Source organism: Aphis gossypii, chromosome 1, assembly GCF_020184175.1.
Source record: "Aphis gossypii isolate Hap1 chromosome 1, ASM2018417v2, whole genome shotgun sequence".
NCBI classification, from domain to species: Eukaryota; Metazoa; Arthropoda; class Insecta; order Hemiptera; family Aphididae; genus Aphis; species Aphis gossypii.
In genome coordinates, this window is record NC_065530.1 from 72,424,939 (window position 1) to 72,431,423 (window position 6,485).

A 6,485-nucleotide genomic window follows, 5' to 3' on the forward strand; every position below is an offset into this window, starting at 1 on the left:
GATAATAGATAATAGTAGACCTTTCAAATTATACCGTTGACAACTTTGTAGTAATTTTATTAATTTACCAATAAAAGTTGCATTTTTATATATTTGTAAAAGACAGGTTTCTCAAAATTTATATAACTTATACATAAATACATAATGCGTACATTTAATCTAATATTTTAAAAATTAATTTAATTCGTAGACTTTGAAATTTAAATTTAATACTAATTGAATCCTAAATTTTAAAATATAATGTTTTTAATATGAAATGTTTCGTCAATAAATGTGAAATAATTTCAATAATCATAAAATATTGAGTGATATAACTTTGAATTTATATACTGTGCAACGTTATTTCAATATATATGTAATATGTATTTTTAAACCCCACACACTGTTTAGGATATTTAATATGTTAAATATTAGTTAGGTACCTAGTAAAAAAAAAAAAATAATAACATATTTATGTAATATTATATTAAATAATTTGTTTAAAACGATTTTCCTGTGTTTATGTTTACATATTGTTATAATATAAAGTATACATATTACTTTTCGAAATAAGTTTATACAAAATATTTGAATGAATATTAAAATATAATATATTATTGTGTTATTATTTTATAAAATATAACGTTGAATATTTGTTCAAAATAATGTAAAAATATTATACTTAATATTAAATTGTTATGTAGTGTAACTATTTGTTTTGGTATTAAATTTATTGCAGCGTGTTTTTTCGAAATCGACTTATATGACGCATGAACGAACTCACGGTTATGTCCTGAGTGCCGTCCAGACAATTAGGCCTGTACTCGAAGCCAGCAACGTGATCGCACGTAAACGTTATCGTCGTTACCAAACGTTTTTGTGACAAATAATGCATTTAGTGTAGCTGTCCAACGTCACTGGCTAAACCTGACCATAATACAATATTATTATTCGAAGTAAGTAATAGCATTCTTCAAAAAAGGTCAAAATCATTTACTGCGTAAATTGTGCACCTGGTATTTTTGAAACGTACGTAAACTGTGTCCCAGACCATTTTAAAATAAACCCTGTAAAGTAATACATATATTAGTTTGAACAATCAGGAAACAAAAATAAGAAACTGATCGAAAAGGGCACATCAATTGTATACAAGAAAAATAAAAGAATAGCAAGCAAAAAAAAATATTTGTTTAGACGTATTGTAAGAAAATTACCATACATTTATACAAATGTTTATCAGTAATTTAAAATTACTGATTTTAAATAATATATTTTTAAATCATGAAAAACCAATATTTTTAACCATACCAATTAAAATATAATTATATTGCCCATTCTAATTTTAAGAACGGGAAGAAAATATTGATATTTCAAAAATATCCCTTGGCGTTATTTATACACGAATAAAAAAATTAGGCCAGAATTTACGTATTTACGAAATATAACGACATGAAATGTATGTATGTAAATTTAAAAATGGGACGCTATTTACATCGACTAATATTATTATTGTATCCACATTTTGAACGTACCCATATCCGAAATTAAAATATATTAATAAACCATCATTAATTTAGGCAATAAATTAACCGATCGTTTGAAAAAAACATATCTCTAAATGTTATGGATATACTTAACAAAAATCTTTAGTACTGGATCAAATAAGAAAAACTGCAGTACGTATAAAAATAAAAGCAAATATAGACTTAAATTCAAAACTAAGAAAAATTAGACGTTATCTCTACTTAGTGAACTTGAAGACGAAATCATCTATTCTGATAAAAATATTTTTTGATAAAAAAATAACAATAAATAATTTAGAAAAAAAATAAACATAGAATATATTTTCATTTATAGGCATTGTATACGTTATGTTAGATAACGCTATTTTCGTACTTTGTCCAATACCATAATATAAGTTGCACATAAACCGTTTTATGTATATATATATTCAAAAAAAAAAATAACAATACTTTTAAGAAGAACAATTTTGTTTTTGTAAATTGAGAAAAAAATATAGTAATAGTAACATGTTCAGCTATCTTAGATTGTTATGTGATTACGAAATTGAGAAAAAAATGTGTTATGTATATCCATGCAATTTTTGGCCAAGCTATACTACATAATATAAGCTCGTCCAAATGATGTATTAATCATATTAGGTGTTCAAAAATTTAACTTAAAAATATGAGATTTCGGATTATTTTACCAAATAAAAACCACCCTATTAATACATAAACCTTTATTTTATTGAACGATCCTGGTTTCGATGACCGGATACTACATTTCAAATGGCAAAAATGGTCCCATGGCCACATACACCCAAATTGATACTCGTCCGAGCGTTGGGCCTAAGGATTGTTGAATTCCATAGATATTTTCCTAATTTTTTTCCTGTAGACATTTTAAAACTATTATATTGAGAATAAACCGGACACACATAAATTAAAATATGTATAAATAGAGATAACATTTTTATAAAATATATAGGCTTATATTATTTAAACCATAAGAATTCTGCACTACTATGTGAACGATTATATTTATCAAATGTATATTATATTCATACAGCAGTAATATATGATTGTTTATTTTTATAACCGATTCCAAATTGTTGGTTTCCAAAGGAATCAAATTCGGATTTACTGTGATTCGTTATATGTACGCAAAACATCGAGTAAGATATCAAAAATAATATTAATGTACAAGGGCAGCGATCCCGAGAGGCGCCACTCCGTGTGTATCCGTAAAATGTAATTAGGTTCTATTTCTTCTACGGTTATGGCGTAAACGCGTTTATGATACAATATAATATAGTATAACAATTACATTTCAATTTCGGAACAAAGTCTGTTGTGACTGTAATTCACATTGTGTTATAATTAATTAGATATAATGCGCAACTCGTGCACGTTTAATATGCACGTAATATAAATTCACAGTTAAATATAATATAGATGTGTGTTTATGTGAAATAACATGTACACATCGTACAACATTCGTATAATACATGAAAACTATTATATTATACGCATATACATGGTGTATGCCCATATGGCGGCGCCATCGTGGTACGATGATTTTGTTGCAGTTGGTCGACAGTGAGTTTCCGCACATTTGAAATCAAAAGTCTGCGATGTTTACAAATTGTTGTATGAGGGTAGTGCGTGTTCATGGCGGAAGGAGCAGGTACACGGCCGATGTAACGTCTATGTAAACTGCGTTATAATAATATGTTGTGTGTAAATATATGTATATAATACATACTATTAATATATAATAATAATAATAATAATAATATCAAATATGACGTTGATAAACTAAATTAAATTTGACGAAATGACGAGGTTAATGAAAACGTGCTACGGTGCCATAAGCGGTTTATATACAATATATTACGCATAAATCGTAACGATAATTTGTCATATTAAATAATATTACTATTATACGGATATTTACCCGGAAATATGCACGTGCATTGACAACATGAATACATTTATTATAAAATATATTATATCGTATTTGTATAGCACATTACTATAGCGTATCCGAGAAATAAGAAAATACTTTAACAGCTGTACTAAAAATTACATAACGTGTTCTGTAGCAGGTGCATACCCATTTATTTACTTCCGCATATTATGTTGTTGATTATTGTAAGTATTCCGCCGTCAAATGTATCCAACAAAAATTTAAAATATATATACTCCTTAATTCTGTTTAACAAATAAACAAATTCTTACACCGTTTTATGAATGATAATAATAATGAAAATAATGTACCGGTGCAGTAAAATGTTGCAAGCATATACCTATTATAATAATAATTATTATCTATGGCTGCGAGGCTGCGCAATGACTGTGAAGTCATCAGTAAGTCTTATTTTTTGTCTTACTGCAGATCACAAAAATGAATAATTAAAGACGAGGTGACAATTACATGTTGTAGTTTTTCTATTTTGGCGCACATTTTATATACAATTAAATGTAGGTTTGTAACCTATTATTGGCACAAATTACAAATACTGAAAATGGCGCAAAATACAATCTTCCAATTTTCACTCGGAAACCATTATCGCCGTCGCATGAGCACGGTATAAGTACACGTGTATTGTGACTTGCACAACAAACAATATTGCATTCTGCAGCGTTCTGCAGACATCGCCACCGCGAGTTTTTCAGCCTGAGGTATAAGGTCTGCGAGTAATAGAGAAACTTTGAACGGATGCCAAATTAAAGTTTTCAATACGGTCGACGGCTACCTATATACAGATTTTCACCCATCTGGTATTGGCTGGATTGTCTCTTAGAAAAACTGGAATCGAACAAAAATACCGCATTGTTTCGTATGAGATTATTACTTTACAAAGATGATAATGACTTGATTAAGCTTTTCGACATAATAATATTATTATACGCGTCAAACTTTTACTCTTCCGTTTTACGAATTGTGTGTTATTTATTTTTGTTGGATCTGTCATTTCAACTGTTGTATAAAAGTAACTCGTTTAAGTACAACTGTCAATCGAAACTTAGTACGTGTACAGTATATAATATCATTATTTAGTTATTGAATTTTCCTATAACTAGTTTTGATTTTAACTGGGATTTAATTTGAATAATGCATACATTATATGATCCAACCGTTTCACATAATTTTACCTGCAAGTACACCGAAATTAAAGGAATGCAATAATTACTTTAATTAACATTCTACAGAAATTTACTATCAGAACGATATTAAATAACATGATTATATTAAGGACGAACCTCCATATTTATGTCAAGTTGACATGAATATAACATTTTTAAATTACATTAATAAACCATAATCAAATGCAGCTAGGTACATATTATAATTACATATTTGCATATTAACTTAAACTTAGAATATATAAATAAAATATGACATGTTACTTATTGTCCGTTCATAACATAAAATAATATTTAATATACTGCTTATATCTCTGCTAGAGAAAAAACTCTTGACTTAAAAAATAGAACGAAATTATTTCCGGGAATAACACAAATACTAATTATGAATTGTTAATTTATTTATTTTAAACAGTTTTAGTTACACATTTTGATGACTAAACTGGTAAGTTATGAATACATTTTAATTTTTAATACTAACAAAAAATAGTATAAATAATATTGTATGGATATTGATAATTTATCGTAATAACTAACAACAATAAATTATAATATAATTATAGTTATTTTAATTTTATTATTCTTATTCCTGTAGTAAAGCACAATAATAAATATATAAACAGGTACCTTAACTATTAATTACTATCATTAATATTTTGAATAAATACTATTTTTAATATTTAACATCTTGCCGTGTTATATATTAGGCCTATAAAATACTATAATTTTGACAACCAAAACATATTATATTATATCGATTTTTCCTGTAAACAATCCATACCAACATTTGATGTTTTTATACGTAATACATTAATGTATTTAAAATTATACATTTCCAAATAAAGCAAAATTTGACATACTTAAATACTTAATTGAACTCTACTCATAAGTAATATTAAATCTAAATATGATTACGTATTTCAAAATCTTAACCAAATGTTAATACACTTTAATATTATAACAATATAATTATACAATTTTCCTTAGACAGCTATTGTTCGTCTTGGGAATCCAAAATGAATTATAATATTACCCAATGGTTTGATAAACTACCCAAAATTGTTTAAAAGCATTTCAAATACGCAAAATCTATGTTTTACCTGGAACACAAATGACCACATTAAAATATTATTTCCTTCCTCAAGGATATTCGTTCAAATTACAGTTATATATCTTTTGTACTTTACATACCTACTGGTCCTACTGTACAGTAAAAGTTAACGAACAAATACTACCTTTGCTGATTTATTTCATATTATATTCTTTGGTACCGACAAATAAAATTAACTTTTATAATATGGGACACAAAGGTTTTTTAACAAAATGAACATAACGAAACATTTTATTTTATATATTGTTCTAGAAAATAAAAGGACGAGCTTTCGATCTTACAAAAAGGGTAAACATGATATTTCAATTAGTTTTAATTGTTCAACAAAAAAAAAAAAAAAACAGATTGTATAATAAAACGAACTGTACTATTTTGTATGTTATAAAAAAACATTATAAACTAACTATATTTTATAAATATATAATAAATAATTTATAGTTAATTGACATAATATTATTATTATGTAATAGTACTATCATCTTTGCATACCTCTATAAATCAATATATTGAGTAACAATATATAAAATCTAAATTTTAACAAAAATATATTTATTAATACCTAAATACTTAAATTATTGTTGTATAATAAAATTAATTTAATTTAATAATTATTATATATGAATATAATATAATATTATAATAATAATTATTGAATAACACGACTAAAGATAATGATTTATTAGCTGGTTGAATCAACATATTTTTTTTAAAAATATGCATAGTTACTTAAAATTGCTAAACAA

The 6,485-nt window shown here is 25.9% G+C and overlaps 1 long non-coding RNA gene across 1 annotated transcript; it reads right to left on the reverse strand.

Annotated features, from left to right (window-relative positions):
• Positions 1 to 499: 499 nt before the first annotated feature.
• Positions 500 to 2,302, reverse strand: LOC126549060 (uncharacterized). The gene is made up of 3 exons (XR_007603200.1): positions 2,220 to 2,302; positions 977 to 1,046; positions 500 to 906 (listed from the first exon to the last, which is right to left on the reverse strand). It is a non-coding gene; the product is annotated as an uncharacterized LOC126549060 (long non-coding RNA).
• Between the last annotated feature and the right edge of the window lie 4,183 nt (positions 2,303 to 6,485).